This window comes from Ornithodoros turicata, chromosome 1 (genome assembly GCF_037126465.1).
Source record: "Ornithodoros turicata isolate Travis chromosome 1, ASM3712646v1, whole genome shotgun sequence".
NCBI lineage: Eukaryota > Metazoa > Arthropoda > Arachnida > Ixodida > Argasidae > Ornithodoros > Ornithodoros turicata.
The window spans coordinates 181,093,801-181,116,991 of NC_088201.1; the positions used below are offsets into that span (position 1 = coordinate 181,093,801).

At 45.9% G+C, this 23,191-nt stretch overlaps 9 non-coding genes across 9 annotated transcripts; all 9 read right to left on the reverse strand.

Moving 5' to 3' along the window:
• Positions 1-1,282: 1,282 nt before the first annotated feature.
• Positions 1,283-1,354, reverse strand: Trnah-gug (transfer RNA histidin (anticodon GUG)). The gene has a single exon. It is a non-coding gene; the product is annotated as a tRNA-His (tRNA).
• A 5,029-nt stretch (positions 1,355-6,383) lies between these two features.
• Trnah-gug (transfer RNA histidin (anticodon GUG)) lies at positions 6,384-6,455 on the reverse strand. The gene has a single exon. It is a non-coding gene; the product is annotated as a tRNA-His (tRNA).
• Positions 6,456-6,571: 116 nt separating this feature from the next.
• On the reverse strand, positions 6,572-6,643 carry Trnah-gug (transfer RNA histidin (anticodon GUG)). The gene has a single exon. It is a non-coding gene; the product is annotated as a tRNA-His (tRNA).
• Positions 6,644-11,652: 5,009 nt separating this feature from the next.
• On the reverse strand, positions 11,653-11,724 carry Trnah-gug (transfer RNA histidin (anticodon GUG)). Its single transcript has one exon. It is a non-coding gene; the product is annotated as a tRNA-His (tRNA).
• Positions 11,725-11,834: 110 nt separating this feature from the next.
• Trnah-gug (transfer RNA histidin (anticodon GUG)) lies at positions 11,835-11,906 on the reverse strand. Its single transcript has one exon. It is a non-coding gene; the product is annotated as a tRNA-His (tRNA).
• A 4,876-nt stretch (positions 11,907-16,782) lies between these two features.
• On the reverse strand, positions 16,783-16,854 carry Trnah-gug (transfer RNA histidin (anticodon GUG)). The gene has a single exon. It is a non-coding gene; the product is annotated as a tRNA-His (tRNA).
• Positions 16,855-16,970: 116 nt separating this feature from the next.
• On the reverse strand, positions 16,971-17,042 carry Trnah-gug (transfer RNA histidin (anticodon GUG)). The gene has a single exon. It is a non-coding gene; the product is annotated as a tRNA-His (tRNA).
• Positions 17,043-22,408: 5,366 nt separating this feature from the next.
• Trnah-gug (transfer RNA histidin (anticodon GUG)) lies at positions 22,409-22,480 on the reverse strand. Its single transcript has one exon. It is a non-coding gene; the product is annotated as a tRNA-His (tRNA).
• Positions 22,481-22,784: 304 nt separating this feature from the next.
• Positions 22,785-22,856, reverse strand: Trnah-gug (transfer RNA histidin (anticodon GUG)). The gene has a single exon. It is a non-coding gene; the product is annotated as a tRNA-His (tRNA).
• Positions 22,857-23,191: the final 335 nt, after the last annotated feature.

A 23,191-nucleotide genomic window follows, 5' to 3' on the forward strand; every position in this document is an offset into this window, starting at 1 on the left:
CTAGTGAATCTAAAATCTCAATTTTTTTCTTGAAATCAAATCAAATAAATTGCTCTAAACATCGTACATTGTTACTTCAATCAAACTTGAAACGTGGGAACCATTCCAGCGACATCTGCTGCACGGAATTTCTAAAGGTCTACTGGACCCAGTGCATGTCGCAAGGATGGTGTTCATTTTCGCGGTCAGTTTTCACTGCAAGCTTTCCTACAATAGCTAGGAAAATGAAAGGGTCGAAGCGATCGAACTATTTAATAGACGGCGCCACATACAGACATTTGCGAGCCAAGATTCGACCGGCGGTTCAGTCTCCAAGGGCTGGCAGTGTTCCCTGCTGGCAGAGGAGATCATAACACTAATACATATTACTCCACAAAGATGCATATTATAATACTAATACAAATACGTTTTGAAAATGTGCTTTACACTACGTAATACTAATACTGTATTATAATACAATATGGTAATGAAGGATTACATTACCTTTGAAAAGCCCACGGTATACACAACATATATTTCACAATCTACAGTGCGTGTTGTATGAAACAACAGATGCGTTACTAATTATTTGGCTGTAATAACATCTTCTCAAAAATTCAATATCAGTGGTGGATCCTGCGGGGTGGGGGGGGGTGGCTGTTGGGTGATCGCCGCCCCCCAAAAGGTCAGTATATACATTAGAGTTCCCTCTCTCCCCTATCACACTAAGCGCCCGGACAAAAAAACTGCCCCCCCCAAACCGGGGCTATACTCCTTCCCCCTCTCCTTCGACTGATCTCCTGTGTGGTCGAAGCAAAGAACATCTTGCGGCATATGACGTCTAAGACCTGTCCCTTCTAAGACTAGCCAGTGCTGAGGACAACTGAAAATTTTGAAAATTGCAAATGTCACACGTACCAGAAGTAGGAGCCGGCCCCGGTGCGTACATTAACCTTGAGCACACAGCCCTTAGCGGCAAAATTTCTGCTGTAAATAAGTGAGAAGCAAATGCTTGGATTGCCAATTATGTTCCTGAGTTTGTCAGTTGGTGATAATGTATAGCACAATTACGCTTTCCACGTCCCATGTGGACTTGTAAAAAAACCCGACCGATCTGCCGTGACTAGGATTTGGACCTGGGTTGCTGCGACCACAACGCAAAGCACTAACCACTATACGACCACAGCACCACGGATACGAACAGGCAATTGCTGTAACCATAACGATAGCACTGCGTTTAAAGCATAACACAATTACGTTTTCCACGTTTCATATGGGCTTGTCAAAAAGGAGCCAACCCATTTGCCGTGACCAGGATTCGAACCTGGGTTGTTGCGGCCACAACGCAAAGTACTAACCACTATACGACCACGGCACCACGGATATTTTTTTATTACTATGTGCACATCACACCACCACAGTAATTACATTAAAATTGCATATCATTAAAAAGTGTGCTCCGGCCTGGAGTCACACAACAACAGAATTTCTTAAGCCAACCTGGCACATGTCCTCTGTACTCTGCAAAGCGCCTCATTTGTATCAGTTCGTCGGCCAAGTACTCCATTGGTGGTCTCCTTGGCTCTTCATTTCTGCCAGCGACTATAACTTTCCATAGACTAAACGTTGCTAGGATACACAAGGTGTCATACGCGGGACCGTTTTTTTCCACTAGGGGCAGATATCTCATAGTGTGAGGGTTCAATCGTATCCTTTTGTTAATCAACCGGCTCAAGTCGTCCCACATAAACTGTGCTTCAGTACAATGTATGAATACATGTTCACTGGTCTCAGGTTCATTACAATATCGGCAGTTGGTGGACCATGGTACGAATATACCTTTATCCGCTAACCATGTTTTCACTGGTAAGGTATTTGTATGCACTTTAAAGAAAAACGTCTTAATCCGTGGCTTGATACACATTTTCTTCACTCTGCTTAGGATGTCTGATCCTGCCCAGCTACTGGGAATCTTTCTGTAAAGAGGTATTGGGAAAAGCGAATCTATAAGATCACTTTTCAGTCTCGCTTTTGACACACTAAAGAGGTAGTCCCGCGAAAACCTTACCAGCAAGAAACGCATGCATAACAGTACTTCAGTGTAAAAACCTGACAGCTTGAATGTACGATCCACTGTTGCCACTACTAGTTCTGGGAGGTACACTTGCCCAATACTTTGCAGCATACATTTTAACACAGGGTGCGTAGAGTTACGGAAAAACAAAAGCCTCATAACGAGTTGCATCACGAACAGATGTTGTAGTCCCACCCCACCACTGCACACCGGTCTGAAAAGATTGTCCCTGCGCATTGCTTCAAAGTTCGACATCCACGTGAACGTAGCGAAAACGCGGTGGAATTTTTGAATCTTTGTCCTTGCACACTGCAGCACTTGCAGACAGTACACCAGCTTCGCAACGAGGAAGACGTTACACACTGACGCACGTTGAAAGATGGACAGTTCCTTTCCTTTCAGGATGTTGGCATGAGTTCGTACTTTGCTGCACAGTTCCAGCCACATCCTATTGGTATTTTTACTTTCCTGTAACGGGACTCCTAGGTATACACTTGGTGCACATTGCCACTCAATCCCTTGAAACTTCACCGGCGTCGTCCCCCACTGCCCCGCCCATATCCCAACAGACTTTTCTCTGTTAAGGCTTGCTCCTGAATGCTTGCAATATTCATCAATTTCTTTGAGGACGCCGGTAACGCTGTTCTTGTCAGCAACGACAAATGTGATATCATCCGCATATGCCAACACCTTGACTTCACTATTTCCAAGTCGATAACCTCTAATGTTCTTATTGTTGATGATCTTTCGGCATAACGGTTAGATGTACAGGTCAAACAAGAGAGGGGACAGCGGGCATCCTTGGCGAACAGAAGAACGAAGAGGAATTTCTGATGTGCATCTATTGTTGGTAAGGATTCTTGTTGTTACTTCTCTGTAGCAAAGTCGCACACTTTCCGAGAAAGCTTGACCTATGTTCATCTGATGCAGTACAGAAAATAAGAAATCATGGCGGACTCTGTCAAACGCTTTCATCAGGTCGGCTTGGAGCACTGCTGCCTGGTCGCCTTCTTGTGTACATATGTCCATTAGCGTGCGCAGCACGTGTATATTCATTTGGATACTTCTGCCCTTTATAGCACACGACTGATGGTCTCCAACGAGATTGGGAATCACTTTCTGCAGTCGAGCTGCAAGTATTTTAGAGTATAGTTTGTAATCCGTATTGCACAGTGATATAGGTCTGTAGTCCTTGACACCAGGCACACTCCCTTCGGCAATTTTCTTAGGTATCAGTACCGTACGTGAACGTCGAAAAGTTCGCGGCAGCAACCCCCGTGTCTCAGATTCTCGGAATACTTGTAGCAACACTGGCGAGAGAAAATCCGCAAAGGTTTGGTAGAATTCTCCTCCCAAGCCATCCGACCCAGGCGTTTTATTTCGTGCGAGAGACTTTATTGCATCTTGGACTTCTCCCAAATGGAGGGGCATATCTAATGCCTGCTGCTCCTCATCTGTCAAGCGGGACAGGTTCCACTGCTTCGTTTCATTCCCAGCATCAACGTCTGACTTTCTTTCTTTGCCTATGAGGTCTTCAAAGTAGTGTTCGAAGCACTTGAGTATATCCGATTCTTTATTAATTATCACCCCTTCATGTTGGATCTGTTCTATCACTTTTCGTTCCCCGTATTCCTTTTCTTGCAGAAAGTACCTCTTGCTGGGAACTTCGTCTGGCAAATACTTCTGAGACCTGCACCTGACTCTTGCCCCCTCATACTTCGTATAATTTATAAGTTCGAGCTCATACTTCGTATCCTTCATTTCCTCTTCGAAGCTTCCAGGATTTTGCGATTCTAGTTTCATGACAGAGTTCAGCCTTTTCTTCAGACCTTCCTCTCTGCATTTTTTCTCGTAAGCCAGCACGCTGCTCCTTTCTATAGCGATAAACCGCACTTGCTGTTTAAATTGCTCCCATGAAGGGATCCAATCTTCGTTGCTTGATATAAGCTCAGCTATCTCATCTTTCACAGATCCAATAAATTTATGGTCCTCTAGCAACTTTATGTTCAGCTTCCACTGTGACCAGCCTCGTTTTTTCGTAGTTTGAGAATTCTACTGCCCAAGGGCCACTTTCACCATACAGTTGTCACTAAAATATGCTGCGTGTACACTGTAGTGTATAACCGGCTTGGAGCTTGATGTTGTTACGTAGACACGATCCAATCTTGCATGTGCATTCTTTTGGAAATGTGTAAACACCAGCGGTTTCCTTTTGCCCACCTCGAAGGCATCTATCATGCTGTTGTTCGTTAATATTGATTGTAGTGTTACTTTACTTGCATCTGTTGAATGTTTGAAATGGCTTCTATCGGCATCGTTCAAAGTGCAGTTGAAGTCGCCAAGCAGTACTGTGTTATCACATTTCTCGGCGACATTGGCCAATGACTCAAAAAAATTCACTCTATCTTGCACGTCGTTGGGGGCGTAAACACTGACAAACCGCCACATCTCTTCATCAACAATGACATCTAACCTTGCTATCCTCCCTTGATTATCAGTCCAATATTCAAACGGTATCATGTGTTGCCTTTTCTTCAAACAAAGCACTGTTCCTCGTGAACGCCCAACAGCGTGGCTTACAACTACATCGAATTCCTTTTCAAAAACATTTGATATTAGTGTGGCATCCTCTGGTATCCTCTTTTGAGCTTATTTTTGTTTACTGTACAGCTATTACATCGATGTCAGGATAATCCTCCAGATACCGCTTCAAGTGATACTGTTTTCTTCGAGAACCTAGTCCTCTGACGTTGATTGTAGCTACTGTGATTGCTTTTCCCCCCATTGATAGATATTTGTTTGTCTTTCAGAGAAGAAGGGTACGTTACTTATCTGTTACGATACTTTCTGTTGGGCGTCTAACAGGGCATCTTCTCACCCCTAAGTAGTTCCAAATGCTATGTCATCCAGGCACGACGCAGCGATTTGCTGTGGCTTCAAGGTAGCGAACTTATTGGTTATGTCTTGCTTAAGTCTTTTCGGTGTGGACGTTAGTCCGCAGTGTGGTTGATCTGCTGATCTCTGGCTACGTTTTCATTCTCTACACGTCTTTGGCCACTGATGCTGACTTTCTGATCCTCGTCTTCCGTTTCCATGCGCTGTTGCTCTTGCCTCATGTTTTCTTTCGTCTTGAGCATTTCGTCTCCCTCCCCGTTCGTTTCATCTGCTTTTTCGTTGACCTTCTCCGTTGGCATGTCGTCCTCTGTGACTTCGACATACATCTCTCTTGCCTGCTCCTCCGGTTGCCTCACACGTGATGCGTACGTCGTAACACATTCTTCTTCGTCATGTCCGAACCTCTTACACTTTTTACACCAAGGAGTGTTACATGCCTTGCGAATGTGTCCCGCCTGCTTGCATCGCAAGCATAGGGGAGCACGACCCTGCACGTCCAGCAACACCTGGCATCCCTCAATGTACGTAAGATGAGGTAGGTCGTCAACCGTCGCACTTTCTTTCAACTGTAGGGCTGCCTCTCTTGTGGTGGATTCTAAGCCTTCGAAGAAAGAAGTCTTCCACTTTTGCCGTTTGACGTCCTTTACTTTCCCATACGTCGAGAGCAAGCGAATAACTGCCTCATCGGGGATATTCCTTGGAATCCAATGCAGCTTCACGACAATTTCCTTCACGTTGGGATCGATGATTATGCACTTCTTACCTTTCACTTGCAGTTCTTTGAGTTTCAAGAATTTTTCTTTCGCCGCGCCGTGATGAAAACTGATTGTCCACACGTGGTTATACTGAAAACCGCCAAAGTTCGCCACGTCACCTTTTTCCACTTTTCCTTCTAGGGCCTCGCCGAAGTGATGCACGTTGTACGGTCTTCCAGTAGGGTCCGCATGTAGGAACAACGTGTTGTACGAAAGCTTCCCAGAAGGCAGTGAAGGCATAATAATACGGTAATCCCTCGTGTCCTTTGAATCAGTACGTACTGTGTTAGCCCGGCTAGGCCTAGCCGTTTGATCCGCCCACGAAGAGCTCATGATCCCTGCGTCCGCTCGCACTCGCGGCCGGAAACAGAATCCTCACGGCACCACGGATAGGCACAGGCTGTTGCTGTAACCATAACGATAGCACTGCGTTTAATGCATAGCACAATTACGTTTTTCACGTTTCATATGGGCTTGTCAAAAAGCAGCCAACCCATTTGCCGTGACCAGGATTCGAACCTGGGTTGTGGCGGCCACAACGCAAAGTACTAACCACTATACGACCACGGCACCACGGAGAGGCACAAGCTGTTGCCATAACGATAGCAGTGGGTTTAATGCATAGCGCAATTACGTTTTCCACGTTTCATATGGGCTTGTCAAAAAGCAGCCAGCCCATTTGCCGTGACCAGGATTCGAACCTGGGTTGTTGCGGCCACAACGCAAAGTACTAACCACTATACGACCACGGCACCACGGATAGGCACAGGCTGTTGGTGTAACCATAACGATAGCACTGCGTTTAATGCATAGCACAATTACGTTTTTCACGTTTCACATGGGCTTGTCAAAAAGCAGCCAACCCACTTGCCGTGACCAGGATTCGAACCTGGGTTGTTGCGGCCACAACGCAAAGTACTAACCACTATACGACCACGGCACCACGGATTTTTTTTTTTTTCAACATTTCTTTTATTATGGCTATGAGATATATACAAACATGATATTATGCTAGACGACAAGCTAGATTACACTTGCAGAAAGGTCTCCCGGCTCGGAAGCAACCTTTGCACAAATGAACTTAACCACTTGGGCACAACGCCCCTATGTTGGGCCATCGCATACATTTCACTGATTTCCTGTTTAAAAAGGCACATTGGTGGGCTAAGTGGCTCCTCATTCCTGTCTAGTAATCTCACCTTCCATATACAAAACATGGAAATGATACACACAATATCATCACGGTTGTTTTCTGTTAGCTCATTTGGTAAAAACCTCATCGTATAGGGGTCCAACCGAATGTACCGTTTTAAGTTAACGCTGAGCTCATCCCAAAAGAAAAGCGCTTCCGTACAATCCAAGAAAAGGTGTTCGATTGTTTCAGGCGTAGTACAGAACCTACAGTTCGTTGTCCAAGGTACAAAAATCCCTTTTTGATCCAGCCATACTTTAACGGGTAGGGTTCTTGTGTGTACTTTGAAGAAGAAAGTCTTGATTTGTGGTCTGATTGGCATCTTTCGGACGCGACACAATATGTCCTGATCTCCACTGTCACATGATACTAGCCTATAAAGAGGCACGGGAAACAGTGTATCGATCAAATCATGATACAGCTTCTTGCGGTGTACACTAAAAACATATTCCTGTGAAAATCTAACAAGAAGAAATCGAATGCTTTCTACAACTTCGGCGTAAAATTCCGTGACAGGATACGTGCAGTTTACTGTGGCAACCGTTATATCGGCCAAGTGCACACTTACAACAGACTGCAACACTGTTCTTATAGAAGAACGATCGCATCACTAGTTTGGTGACAAATTGATGACGTAATCCGAGTCCACCTTTCATGACACTGTGGAACAGATTGTCCCTTCGCATGCACTCAAACCCCGACATCCATACGTAAGTTGCAAACAATCTATGAAACTTCTGAATGTTCTTGCGCGAAAGTTGTATCACTTGAAGCAAGTACAGCAGTTTAGAAACAAGGAACACATTGCACACTGAAGCTCTTTGAAAAATTGACAATCTTCTTTGTTTCCAGCCTTGAACCCTCTTCTCCATCTGTCTTCGTTGTTCGTCCCACACCTGGTTTGTGTTCCGGGTCTTATCCAAGGGTACTCCTAGATACTCTGCAGGCATCTTCTGCCACCTGATCCCTTCAAACCGTTCTGGTGTGGACCCCCATTCACGAACCCATATCCCTAACGACTTTGTCTTGTTGAGATCCGCCCCAGATCTTTCACAAAACTGATTTATACACTGTAACACATTTTTCACGCTCGGTTTGTCCCTAGCAAAAAAGGCAATATCGTCAGCGTAGGCTAATACCTTCACATGCGAGTCGCCGAGCACAACTCCTGTGATACTATTATTCTGAATAACACTTTGACACAAGTATTCCACGTATATGTTGAATAAGGCAGGCGACAAGGGACACCCTTGTCTGACAGATGACATCAACGGTATTGCATCTGTGCACAGGTTGTTCACTAGCACTGTAGTTTCCACCATTCTGGTAACACAGTTTCACTTTTTGCAAAAAGGAGGGTCCCACCCCACTTTCAGACATTACCCAAAACAAGAAATCATGGTCCACTCTATCAAAGGCCTTTGATAAATCAGCCTGCAGCATTGCCACCTGTTCACCCTCGTGTCTGCACAGATCAAGGACTGTTCTTGTCACATGTATGTTTGATTGGATGTTTCTTCCTTTGATAGCACAGGTTTGATGCTCACCCACGATGTTCGTAATGACCTTTCGTAGCCTGCATGCCAGGATTTTAGCGTATATCTTATAATCTACATTACAGAGTGTTATCGGCCTGAAATCAGTTACTTGCGGGATTTTTCCTTCTTCCTTCACTTTGGGAATAAGAACCGTGTGCGTTCGTCTGAATGACAGGGGAAATTCTTCTTTCGTCTCGGATTCTCTGTATACGTTTAACAACACAACAGGCAACCAGTCCTTGAAGGTTTGAAAAAATTCACCGCTAAGTCCATCAGGCCCCGCAGTGCGATTTCGGGGAAGTGATCCTATGCTTTGTCGAATTTCCTCTAATGTGATGGGTGCTTCAAGTTCTTCACGTTGCCGCTCTGTTAACTTTTGAAACGCTATTTCATCTGTCGTCGAGTGGGAAACGTTGCGTGGCTTGCGCTTGGTGCCGATCAAATCCTTATAGTACTTCTCGAAGATGTCAAGTATCTCTTTGCTCGTTGAAATGACAGTTCCATTATACATTAATTCATCAATCTTTTTCCGTCTCCCCCGCTGTCGCTCTTTCCAACAGAAGTTCTTACCAGGTGCCTCATCGGGAAGAAATATTTTAGCCCGTGATCTAATTCTTGCACCGTTGTATTTTTCTTCGTTTATAATGTCTAGTTCCATTTTTGTTTTCTCCAAGATGTCCTTGCAGCATCCCGGCACTTTCGATTCCATCTCTAGTACCTCAGAGAGTTGTCTGTTTAGTTCATTTTCACGTTGTTTTTGAAGGAAGCTTCTAACACTGCTCTTTTCTATAGCGATTGCACGTATCTTCTGCTTGAACAGATCCCATGCCACAGACCATTCGTCTGTGCTGGTAGCCATTTCTACGATTCCCTCCTTAACTCTGTCGACGAAGAGCTCGTCCTCCAGCAGCTTCAAATTTAATTTCCAGTACTTCCATTTGTTTGCTCTTGGCATTTTATTTTCTTTTTCCCCGATAGTTACAGTAACAAGACAATGGTCACTAAAATAGGCTGGTTTAACTTCATACTTGGCCGTTCTCAAATTGCACCGTTCAGATATGTATATGCGATCCAGTCTTGCGTGGGAATTACGTTGAAAATGTGTGTACATTTGGACATTTCCATGGCAGCTGTCGGCAGCGTCGTGTAGATTATAGTTACGAATAATTCCTTCTAGAACCGGTTGACTTATGTCCCGGGAACTTCTGTCTGTAGACCTGTCTTCCTCCCGCATGGTACAGTTAAAGTCTCCTAATAAGACGCAATTCTTTACATTGCCGATAACTTCCGTCAATGACTCGAAAAAGTCTTTTCTTTTAGTTTTCTCGTTCGGAGCGTAGATGTTGATGAATCTCCATACTTCCAATTTATCGATAACGACGTCAATGTACGCAAGCCTCCCTTCGCTATCTACTCCGTGTGAAATGGGGACAAATCTGTTGACCTTCCTCAACAAAAGCAAGCATCCGGCTGATTGTCCCACTGCGTCGCTGAACACGACGTCGTAGCTTTTTTCAAACAAATCCTTAACCAGGACAGTTGTTTCAGCTTCTCCACTGATTTTTGTCTCTTGGATCCCGAGGACATCTATGTGTGTTAACCTCTCCAAGTACCTTCGCACTTGGTATTGCTTCTTCCTCGAACTGAGACCTCTTACGTTAAGTGTGCCCACGACGACGCTACGCATTTTATGTATGTATTAGCTGCAGTTAAACACGGTTATCAGATTCTGCTCCCGTCTCCGAAGTGATTGACATAAGGAAGACTCTTTCTCTGGAACTTAGTTGGACACAAATTCCATGTCTTCCAGCATCGACGCACCCCTTTCTCTTAATGGCGGTGTTAAGCTTTGTAACGGATCTCCTTTCATTTTCTTTCCGGTTATGCTTTCACGTTCGACATCCTTCCCACTCTTCTCACCCCTTGTGTTTATCATTTCCCATTTCCTAGTCGTCATCATCACAATAGGATCAGCCACCGTGTTATTATCATTTCCGTTATCGTTTGCATTGCTACTGCTTGTTCCACTAAGCACAGTTTCCAGTAGCGGCGCATTTGGTTTGCGGCCGAGTCATCATCTACCATTTCATTATCGTCTGCTAGGAATAAGTCAGGTTCGTCCAGGACGACCTTCTTCGTCTTCGACGCGTATGTGACTACACACTCAACATCGTCGTGACCATAACGCTTGCATTTCCCACACCTTGGTGTTTGACACTGTTTGCGAATATGTCCCAGTTGCTTGCACCGAAGGCACAACGGTGCCCTTCCTTTAACAGCCAGTAGAACTTGACACCCACAGAGCGCCATTTGGTGTGGCAGGTCGTCAACTGTCATGCCTTCTTTTAACTCAATATTGAATTGTCTCGTAGTGGATTCTACACCATCGAAGAAGGGATCTTTCCACTTTTCTCTGTTGATCTCTTTAACCTGACCAAACCGCTGCAACCCTCGTCGTATTTCCTCGTCGGGCAGGGCACCCGGCACCCAGTGCATTTTCACTTCAACGTCTTTTTTGTTGGGGTCGATGATGACGCATTTGCGCCCTTTTACGCTTAGTTCTCCGAGAGCTAAAATCCTTTCTTTCACCAGGCTGCTATGAAACCGGATGCTCCACACATGGTTATACTGATATACCCCAAACGTGGCTACATCTTCCTTATTTACAAGGGTCTTGAATACTTCAGCAAAGTGATGTTGGTTATATGGCCTTCCAGTCGGGTCAGCATGCAAGAAAAGTGTGTTTACAGACACACTACCTGTAGGTACGGTAGGCATGATCATCTTGTAATCCTTTGTAGTCCCAGCAATTCTGTCATTCCTGTTTTCCACCCTGTTAGGGTTAGCACTCATCGTCGCTCCGCCGGAGCTCATACCGCCCACAACCGTTCGCTTTCGCTACCGGAAGTGAACATGACGGCACCACGGATAGGCACAGGCTGTTGCTGTAACCATAACGATAGCACTGCGTTTAATGCATAGCGCAATTACGTTTTTCACGTTTCATATGGGCTTGTCAAAAAGCAGCCAACCCATTTGCCGTGACCAGGATTCGAACCTGGGTTGTTGCGGCCAGGACGCAAAGTACTAACCACTATACGACCACGGCACCACGGATAGGCACAAGCTGTTGCCATAACGATAGCAGTGGGTTTAATGCATAGCACAATTACGTTTTTCACGTTTCATATGGGCTTGTCAAAAAGCAGCCAACCCATTTGCCGTGACCAGGATTCGAACCTGGGTTGTTGCGGCCACAACGCAAAGTACTAACCACTATACGACCACGGCACCACGGATAGGCACAAGCTGTTGCCATAACGATAGCAGTGGGTTTAATGCATAGCACAATTACGTTTTTCACGTTTCATATGGGCTTGTCAAAAAGCAGCCAGCCCATTTGCCGTGACCAGGATTCGAACCTGGGTTATTGCGGCCACAACGCAAAGTACTAACCACTATACGACCACAGCACCACGGATATTTTTTTTTCCTTGATTGGTCAGTTTCAGAGTATTGTAACAACAGTAAAATTAACACAGTGATTCACACTTGAACCACGTGCACAAGTAAAATAGGTGGGACGCATACATACATGTATGCATGCACTTGCGCCGCAACTGCGGCGCTAAAAGGGGGCTGTACACTTCACAAGGATCTTTTCACAAACAGAAGTCAACCATTTTGGCACATCCCCCTTAATTTCTGCTACATCTTTGAGCTGCTTAAGTTCCTGTCGAACGAACATAAGTGGTGGTGACAATGGCTCCTCGTTTCTTTCAAGCACTCTGACTTTCCACAAACAGTACAATGCCACTATACATAACACACCGTATCTCTCCTCGTCTTTCCTTGTTATTGGCAGAAAACGCATTGTGTGAGGATTTATTCTCAGGTTCCTCCCCAGCAACATACTAAGGTCACTCCATAAAAACTGAGCCTCTGTACAATATAGAAAAACATGCTCCAGTGTCTCTTGGACTTTACAAAATCGACAGTTCGTTGTCCAAGGTACGAACATACCTTTACTCTCGAGCCATGTCTTTACTGGCAAGGTTCTCGTATGCAACTTAAAGAAAAACGTTTTGATTTCAGATCTAACACTCATTCTAGTAACTCTCTTTAAAATATCACCACCTGGCCAGCCTGCGGGTGTTTGTCTATACATCAGTATAGGGAAAAGTGTGTCGACCAGATCAGCCGCAAGTTTTTTCTTCGAAACAGTAAAGACATACTCTCTTGAGAACCTCGCCAGCAAAAACCTGAGGGCTTCAACAACTTCATGATAAAAACCACTAAGTGCAATATTTCTCTCTCTAACAGCAACAGTTACGGTCGGTAACCACTCATTTCCTACACACTGTAGTACAGTCATCAGCAGTGGGTGCTTACTATCCCTAAAGAAGGTCCGTCTCATCACAAGCTGCTTGATAAATAAATGACTCAAGCTCAGACCTCCTTCCATAAGTGGCCGAAACAGATTCCCTCTTCGCATAGGCTCAAATGTAGAATTCCATATGAAAGTCGCACATATACGATGTAATATTTGAATATTTTTCCGGGAGCATTAGAGCACATGCAACAGATATATAAGCTTTCCAACAAAAAATAAGTTACATGTAGCGGCACGCTGAAAGATTCACAATCTTCTCTGCTTACATATATTAACATGCCTTCGTATCTTCGTAGCCCTTTCAGTCCACACGACATTTGTGTTTTTGCTGTGTTCAAGCGGGACACCAAGGTACGTGGTTGGCTCGGTTTTCCACGTTATTCCTTCAAAGCTGGATGGTGTAGAACCCCACTGACCTCCCCATATGCCCAATGACTTTTCCATGTTAAGCTTGGCTCCAGACATATCACAAAACCTGTTAATTTCGTTTAGAACAGCACAAACACTTTTCTTATCACTTGCTAGAAACACTAAATCATCGGCATATGCTAAAACTTTAACCTCAGTGGCATTCAGTTTGTAGCCAACAATACTTCTATTCTGTATGACACTTTGACAAAGCGGTTCAAGATAGAGGTCAAATAACAGTGGAGACAATGGACATCCTTGCCGTACGGAGGAACGTAACGGCACTGGATTTGTACACTGATTACTTACAATTAATTTCGTTGTGACATTCAAGTAACACAGTTTGACACGATGCATGAAAACCGGGCCAAATTTCATTGCTTCCATTACTGTGAACAAAAAGAAATGGCAAACTCTGTAAATGCCTTTGCCAAGTCTGCTTGCAGTACCGCTACCTGATCTCCATGAATTCTGCTAATGTCCAAGATCGTACGTAAAACGTGAATATTCGTCTTAATGTTCCTTCCTTTAATAGCACATGTCTGATGATCACCCACAAGTGTTCCCACAACACACTGGAGTCTTGAGGCTAGTACTTTTGCAAACACCTTATAGTCCACGTTCGACAACGTAATTGGCCTGTAGTCCGTCACCTTAGGCACATTTCCTTCGGGCACTTTCTTCGGTATAAGTACTGTATGCGACTTTCTGAAAGAAGGGGGGAAGACACCATTTGCTTCCGCTTCTTGGTATATTCCCAGTAATATCACAGATACATAATCTTTATACTTGATATAAAAGTCCGCTCCGATACCATCCGGTACGGGAGCCCGATTCCTCTTCAGTGTACTTATTGCCTGTCTAACTTCATCAAGGGTTATCGGTCTTTCGAGAATGTCTTGCTTATCAGTCGATAACTGCGGAACAAGTGTTGGTATACGTTCTTGAGCAGCTGAGTCTCGCTCATCTATCGTTCTTCCTATCAGTTGGGCGTAATATTTCTCGAATGTGTATTTTATTTGCTCTGGACTAGATATTATTTTTCCTTCTTCTTCGATTGCAGTAATACTTTTCATCCTGACGTATTCTTGTTCTTTTCGTAGGAAGCATTTGCTGGGCGCCTCGTCTGGCAGATATTGCTGTAACCTTGACCTCACCTTTGCCCCTTCATATTTGTAGTCTGCTATTAAACTTAGTTCCAATTTTATACGCCTCATCTCTTCAGAAAATTCCCCAGGATTTCTTGACTCCATTTCTATTAGTTTTTGCAGTGTGCACTCTAGTTCTTTTTCACGATGTTTTGCCTCGAAGGCGAGTGTATTGCTTCGTTCTATTGCGAAGGCTCGTAATTTAAGCTTGAATTCTTCCCATGCTTCGCTCCAGCTGGATTGTCCTGTCATGATTTCCACAATCTCGTCTTTGATAAAGTTTGTAAATTTCTTATCTTCAAGGAGTGTGACGTTTAGCTTCCATGTTTCCCATCCATTTCGTTGTTTCCGTTCCGGTCTGTCATGGCCTAATGTTACTGATACAAGGCAGTGGTCGCTGAAATATGCTGGGAATACTCTGTACTCTGCTACGCGCATAGAACTAATCGACGTCGCATATATTCGGTCCAACCGTGCATGAGACTTATTTTGAAAATGAGTATACACAACACGTTTCCTTGGGATTTGTTCCACCACATCACACAAGCCATAATGTTCGAGAATCCCTTCAAGCGCATTCGTTCCCTCGTCGTTGTCAACTACGTTGTTAGTGCGGTCACTCTCACGCAAAGTGCAGTTGAAATCTCCCATTAATACGGTCTTGTAGATATTGTTCATATAACTTCCAAGCATTGTAAAGAACGCTATTCTATCTTGTTTTTTGTTTGGCGCGTACACATTTATGAAGCGCCATAGTTCATTATGGATCAAAACGTCTAACACTGCTAATCTTCCCTGATCATCAACCATGTGTGCGACAGGCTTGAAACAGTCCAACTTCTTCAGAAGTATTACGCAGCCAGCTGAATGGCCTACTGCGTGACTTACAACCACGTCATAGCGCTTGCTGAAGCAATTCGACACCAATATATCTGTTCCCTCTTGCGTGCTGATTTTAGTTTCCTGTACTGCAAGAACGTCGATGTCAGAAAATCTTTCTAGGTATCGCTTAAGATGGTATTGCTTTTTCCGGGAGTTTATTCCCCGTACATTTAGTGTGGCAACTGTAATTACCCTTGCCTCCATTTTAGACGCCTCTTGTGGGAAACCTCAACTGCTGCTATCCGTGAATTCACTACGTGGACAGGAAGCGCATGTCTTCCAACTGCGACGAATCCGTATACGCTGCCTGTGGCTTTAGCGAAGTACTCTCATTCGCCTTTCGCTTTTTCTCTCTCACAAGATTCCATCCATGGTTTTCGTTGTTTTCAGTAGTTTCAGCGTTACTGTCCTTGCCGCTCCCTTTACGCTTCTGCGCACCATCAATTTCTCTCATTTCTTCGTCGTTGTACTGTTTTCCCACCATGTTTCCTGCTACATTAGCTGAGCTCTCCTCATCTAGAGAGCAACTGTTTTCCATGTTGTTGGGAACACCCCCCGGCTTCCCCGATTTGTCTTCTTCCACTACATACAACTCGCACTGGGCTCCCTCAGGCTGGCGTACTCGCGATGCATACGTTTTTACACACTCATCTTCCTCGTGCCCAAAGGTTCTACATACTTTGCACCAAGGAGTGCGGCATTGTTTTCGAATGTGACCTATTTGTTTGCATCTCAGACACATCGGTGGCCTCCCTTGCACAGCTAGCAGCACTCGGCACCCCGCCACGTACATTTGATGTGGCAAATGATCAACGGTGATGCTCTCTTTCAGACGAACCGTAACCAGTCTTGTTGTTGAGTCAATTCCTTCAAAGAAGGAATCTCTCCATTTCTCACGACGAATTTCCTTCACATCTCCGTAAGTAGTTAGCCCTGTCACAACAGCTTCATCGGGCACGTTTCCAGGGAGCCAGTGGATTTTAATTTCAATTTCTTTCTTATTCGGTTCAATGATGATACACCTTTGACCTTTCACCTGAAGTTCTTTCTGCACCAACAACTTTTCTTTGGCCTCTACGTTGTTGAAACTGATAGCCCACACGTGATTATACTGATACACGCCAAAGTTTGATATATCCTTCTTATTCACGACATGCCGCAGCGCTTCACCAAAATGGTTTACATTATATGGTCTCGCTTCTGGGTTTGCGTGCAGAAATAAAGTATCCTGCGTTACGGTACCTGTTGGAACAACCGGCATGATGACTTTGTAATCCATTGTATCCTTCGAAGCAGATTCCTTTCCGTCGTTCACCCGGCTAGGCCTAGCCATACTATTCGCTCCACCGGAGCTCGAAGCATCTGCGACCGTACTCATCGAGCAATGGAAGCAGAATACGGCACCACGGATAGGCACAGGCTGTTGCTGTAACCATAACGATAGCACTGCGTTTAATGCATAGCACAATTACGTTTCCCACGTTTCATATGGGCTTGTCAAAAAGCAGCCAACCCATTTGCCGTGACCAGGATTCGAACCTGGGTTGTTGCGGCCACAACGCAAAGTACTAACCACTATACGACCACGGCACCACGGATAGGCACAGGCTGCTGCTGTAACCGTAACGAAATCACTGCGTTTAATGCATAGCACAATTACGTTTTTCACGTTTCATATGGGCTTGTCCATAAGCAGCCAACCCCTTTGCCGTGACCAGGATTCGAACCTGGGTTGTTGCGGCCACAACGCAAAGTACTAACCACTATACGACCACGGCACCTCGGATAGGCACATGCGGTTGCTGTAACCATAACGATAGCACTGCGTTTAATGCATAGCACAATAACGTTTTTCACGTTTCATATGGGCCTGTCACAAAGCAGCCAACCCATTTGCCGTGACCAGGATTCGAACCTGGGTTGTTGCGGCCACAACGCAAAGCACTAACCACTATACGACCACGGTACCACGGATACGCACAGGCTGCTGCTGTAACCATAACGATAGCACTGCGTTTAATGCATAGCACAATTACGTTTTCACGTTTCATATGGCCTTGTCAAAAAGCAGCCAACCCATTTGTCGTGACCAGGATTCGAACCTGGGTTGTTGCGGCCACAACGCAAAGTACTAACCACTATACGACCACGGCTTTTTTTTCCTTATTTTATTAAAATCTTACATCGAAAAGACTATACATATAAAACACTTCAACATGACTGCCTTGTCATGCTACTCTCATGTTGCTCTGTACCGCCTCCGTATGACACAGCCAAACGTTTTTGGGTCCATGTTCTCAATTACTGCGGCTAACCTCTTCCATTCGAGCTCTTCGCTCAACCTGTTCTGTCCAACCAGGGACAATGTCCACATCAATTTCGATTTCAGGTATGCCACCGGCGATAGTGCTCGCACGTCGCACTCTACGCGCGCACTTCGGCTTTTCCATAGAGCATGCAAGCCCGCTGCGGTAACCACACTGACGAGTTCAGGGAACCTGGCCCGTGGGAAAAAGAGGAACTTGAGTTCCTCGTATGAGGAGTCGATCGACAACTCCAGCGTTGCACGAAGGTCGCTCCAAAACAGCACGGCTGACCCGCAATAGTGCATGCCGGAGAGTCTCTTCTTGGCCGCATACATGGCACATACCAGCTCATGGCACGTCGAAGCCTTTGCCTAAGAGCCATTGCTGCACCGGAACCACTTCGACATGAAAGCGTACAAAGAAGTCCTTTGTGCTGGTCGGAATGGGGAGTCTTCGCACGCGTCTTAATACATCCTGCCCATGCTCTCCGGGTGTTTCATTGTAGCTGCGGCGATAAAGGGGAGGAGGGAAGGAGCTGGATACCGTATCCCAGTATAACTTCTTCTTCTTCACCTTGGACAGGTAGTCCCAGGAAAACTTCTCGCAGAAAAAGGTGATGCTTTTCTGAATCTCCCTGTAGAAGCCAAGCACCCTGGTGTTGGGCACGCCGCCTTTCGTGCTGACGATCCACTGCAGAAGATGGTGGGTTCCTAAGGTCTGAATAGCAGTTCGAAGCTGGGGTATTGCTTCGTCTCGGAAATATATAAAGCGTAACACTTTTATTTTGATCTCAAGGTTGACGACACCGAGCCCTCCCGCTTGTAGTGGCCAGAAGATGTTGGTTCACCGCATTCTTTCGAATTTGGACTGCCACAGGAATACGGCACATGTCCTTTCAAAGCGATGTGCTGCCGCTGCGTCAATGGGCGTTGCCTGGGCCGGGTACAAGATTACTGGGAAGAGCACCGTGTTGCATTTGTAGCTCCGGCTTATCAGTGACAGTTTTCTGCCTTGGTACGGTTTTAGCTTCGCCTGAAGTGCGTTGATTTTTGGCTCCCATTTTGCAGTGTCGGCAGTTTCCCAGTCTAGGCTTACTCCCAGGTACCTTCCAACTTCTGAGGTCCACTGTGTCTCGAGATATTGCGTAGGCTTCTCTTCTCAGTCTCCTATCCACGCTCCTTTCGATTTGTTAATGTTGAGGCGGGCTCCAGACGCATCACAGAAAGCTTCCACAATCGCAAGGGCGACCTTCACTTGTTCCTTACTTGAACAGATTACCGTGACGTCGTCCGCATACGCTACAAGTTTAACCTCTTGATGAGGCACCCTCAGCCCACTTATTAGGACGTTGTCAATTATCGCACGGCACAGCGGCTCCAGGTAGAGTGCGAACAAAATTGGTGACAGGGGACATCCTTGCCGCACTCACCTCGAAACTGAGAAGCGATGACTCAGACAGCCGTTAACCACGAGCTGCGCCGCGATTTCCTTGTAACATATTTCCACCCATTCTACCATGTCCTCCCCGACTTCGATCCATCGCAGAAGGTCGAAAAGGAAGCCGTGGGATACCCTGTCGAAGGCCTGGTTCAGATCCGCTTGAAATACTGCTAGTGGAGGGCCAACTGTTTTTGCCACCTCGCATACTGTCCTTATCAGGTGAATATTACTTGAGATTTTCCTCCCTTTGATTCCATAGGTCTGATGGGTGCCAATGATTTTCCAGAGCACGCTGTCCAGTCGTCGTGCTAGTATCTTTGCTAGTATTTTATAATCACTGTAGAGGAGGCTTATTGGGCGGAAATCAGACACGGTTGGGACTCCCTTCTGCTTCATCTTCTTCGGAATGAGAACTGTGTTGCATTTCCTCATTGTCGGAGTCATCAGTCCACGATTTCTAATATCCTCAAAAACCACTTCTAGAACGGGAGACAAATCATCCACAAAGGTTTTGTAGAAAGCTGAACCGAGGCCGTCGGGTCCAGGTGCCTTGTTCCTGGATAGCTTCTTGATTGCCGCCCGAATTTCTTGCTGAGTGATTCTTACACGACCTTGTTGCCTGTCTTCGGGGTTCACCTTTGGCACTCTTTCGCAAATATCCGCGCATTTCGCACGTGTGTTTTCTTCCGCCCTGAAATGTTTTTTGTAGTGCTTGTAAAGCTCTTCCTCTACAGCCTCCGTCCCCTCCACGTCGGAGGCGTCACTTCGTATCCTTGATATGAATTTCTGTTCCTTTCTTTCTCTTTCCTGCACCAGGAAAACTTTCACCATGGTCTCGTCTCTCTCAATAGCTTCTACCCTGCTGCTCACTTGTGCGCCACGGTACCTCTCTCGCATAATTTCCAGTATCTTCTTCTTTATTCCTTTTATGTCTTGTGTGAAACACCCGGGTGTTTTCTCCTCTGCCATAATTATGGTACTCAAGCTTCCCATTAGCACCTTCATCTCTTTCTTTTTTTCCGCTGCCATTTTCAGCCCGTACTCGATTGCACTGGCTCGTACTTCCTCTTTGAAACGTTCCCACGCTGGGGCGTCTATTCCTTCCTTATTAAGCTCCGTAAGCATCTTTTTTATCAGTGACACGAAGGCTTCGTCGTTCAAAAAGCTCTCGTTCATCTTCCATGGGACCACCCCTCTTTGCTTCTGTGGCACCTTCGATGCCTTAAACTGCGCAATGACAAGTGCGTGATCAGTGAAAGCCACAGGCTTAACTTGGTATTCTGCTCTGCTAGGGCTCAACTCCCCCGAAACGTAAATCCGATCTAACCTGGCATGTGATGTGCCCTGCCAGTGCGTAAATGTGACCGGCAAATCGTCGTTGCCTGTTGAAACATCTTCTAAGGCATTTCCCACCAGTATATGTTTTAGTGCTGTTACACTGCTGTCCTTGCTTTGCTTCTTATATGTGCAATCACGTTGGTGTTCCACACAGTTAAAATCGCCGGCCACTATCACCTTGCTATCTGTACTCACGAAGTGCGCTAAGCTGCTTTCAAAAAACAATTTACGTTCTGAAGACTCGTTCGGGGCGTACACGCTTATCACCCTCACGATTTCGCCTTGCCATATCATATCAACGCTGGCAATGCGGCCGTTTTGTTCCAAATCACAGTCAATAACTTTCATCTTGCTGCTCTTTCTTATCATGACGGCAGTTCCTGCGCTTCTGTTCATCCCGGATGCGTGATACACGAAAAACCATTTGCTGAAAGCATTAACCAGTTCAATTTCATCTTCAACAGATGAAATCTTCGTTTCCTGTATGCAGATTACGTCAATGTGTTCATCAAGAAGTATAGTCAGGAGCCAATCTTTCCTTTCTCGTCGAAGTAAACTGTTTGCGTTCAATGCAGCGACTTTTAAGTGGATTCTTCTCATTGTGATGTATCAGTACAGCACTTACGATTTGTGATCTTTCTTGAGGCGCCGTCTTCATTCTTCAGGTGTTATCAAAGGCGCTGGGGTATAACGGGACTTTTTGTGACCTGGGCCAACTTCTTTCCATTTGCCTCCGTCAGAAATGTTTCCAATTCCATCGATGGCAGCAGTAGGTGGCATCCCCAGTATATCTTCGGTGGTGCTCATCCTGGTTTTGTCGTTGTCTTCGTTGTCAACGTTCATTTCAGAAGCGCTGCTGGTGGTCGCCGTAGCTGGATCCACAGTATAGGCAGCTTCTGAAACGGAGTGGTGGTGCCCTTCTGCCTGTAGGTCCGTCGCTTCGTTGGCTTGATGTTGTTTGGCCTGAGCTTCGTTGCTCCCTTCGGACCTCTCCTCCCCAATCGCTCCTTGTTTCAATGCTTCCCCCTCAGCACCAGAGCTCAGCAGGGCCGGGGCTGTATCAACGCTTCCAGGCACTTCGCTTATCGCCTTTGACATCTCGGCCACGTCCATGAGTTCGTCAACCACTGTTTGTTCCATTCTGGCTTTGGTCCTAGACGCGTATGTGCTGATGCAATCTTCGGTTTCATGACCGAAGCTTCTGCACGACCGGCACCATGGGGACCTGCACTGTTTCCTGATGTGCCCCACTTTTTTACATCGCAGGCACAATGGTGGCCTTCCGGGTATATCAACGAGCACTTGCCCGCTCAGGACGTTTATGATGTGCGGAATGCCGTCCACCGTTATTCCCCCATGGATTTCTATGGTTACTTGCCGAGTCGTCGTCTCAACGCCTGCGAAAGCCGTTGCCTTCCACTTCTCTCTTTGGACGTCTTTGACCTTTCCGAACGTACTCAGCACGTTTATCAGGGCAAGGTCAGGAACATGCATCGGCAACCAGTGCACCGATAATTCCACCTCCTTCTTATTGGGATCCAAAATGACGCATTTTTTCCCCTTCACCAGAAATTCTTTCTTTTTCACGAGTTTCTCTTTCGCTAGCCTCGTGTGCAGTGTCAAGGCCCATACGTGGTTGTACAAATAGGTTCCTAACTGAGCCACATCTTCCTTTTCGATGACTGATAGCACTCCGTCCGCAAAATCGTCAGCCTTGTAAGGCCTGCCGGATGGGTCCGCATGCAGGACAATAGTATTGAAAACAGTACTACCTGTCGGCAACGTAGGCAAAAGAAGCCGGTAACTGTTTGTAGACCCACTCGAAAATTCAGTGACATTCTCCCGGCTAGGGTTAGCCGTATTGTTCGTTGCCCGCACGGAGCTCATTCCGCCCACAACCGTCTTCCAAGAATACCGGAAGTGAACTGACTATACGACCACGGCACCACGGACAGGCACAGGCTGTTGCTGTAACCATAACGGTAGCACTGCGTTTAATGCATAGCACAATTACGTTTTTCACGTTTCATATGGGCTTGTCAAAAAGCAGCCAACCCATTTGCCGTGACCAGGATTCGAACCTGGGTTGTTGCGGCCACAACGCAAAGTACTAACCACTATACGACCACGGCACCACGGATAGGCACTGGATATTGCTGTAACCATAACGATAGCACTGCGTTTAATGCATAGCACAATTACGTTTTTCACGTTTCATATGGGCTTGTCAAAAAGCAGCCAACCCATTTGCCGTGACCAGGATTCGAACATGGGTTGTTGCGGCCACAACGCAAAGTACTAACCACTATACGACCACGGCACCACGGATAGGCACAGGCTGTTGCTGTAACCATAACGATAGCACTGCGTTTAATGCATAGCACAATTACGTTTTTCACGTTTCATATGGGCTTGTCAAAAAGCAGCCAACCCATTTGCCGTGACCAGGATTCGAACCTGGGTTGTTGCGGCCACAACGCAAAGTACTAACCACTATACGACCACGGCACCACGGATAGGCACAGGCTGTTGCTGTAACCATAACGATAGCACCGCGTTTAATGCATAGCACAATTGCGTTTTTCACGTTTCATATGGGCTTGTCAAAAAGCAGCCAACCCATTTGCCGTGACCAGGATTCGAACCTGGGTTCTTGCGGCCACAACACAAAGTACTAACCACTATACGACCAGTTTGACAGTTACGGCTGAGTCAGAATCCGTCGTGCATTATGACAGTGTCACACGTCGCTTCTAATATGCCAATATCTCGCAAATAAAAACAACACAGTGTGCCCTCACCACCTTCTTCCTGCAATTTGGCACCGTCAGACTTCTGCCTGT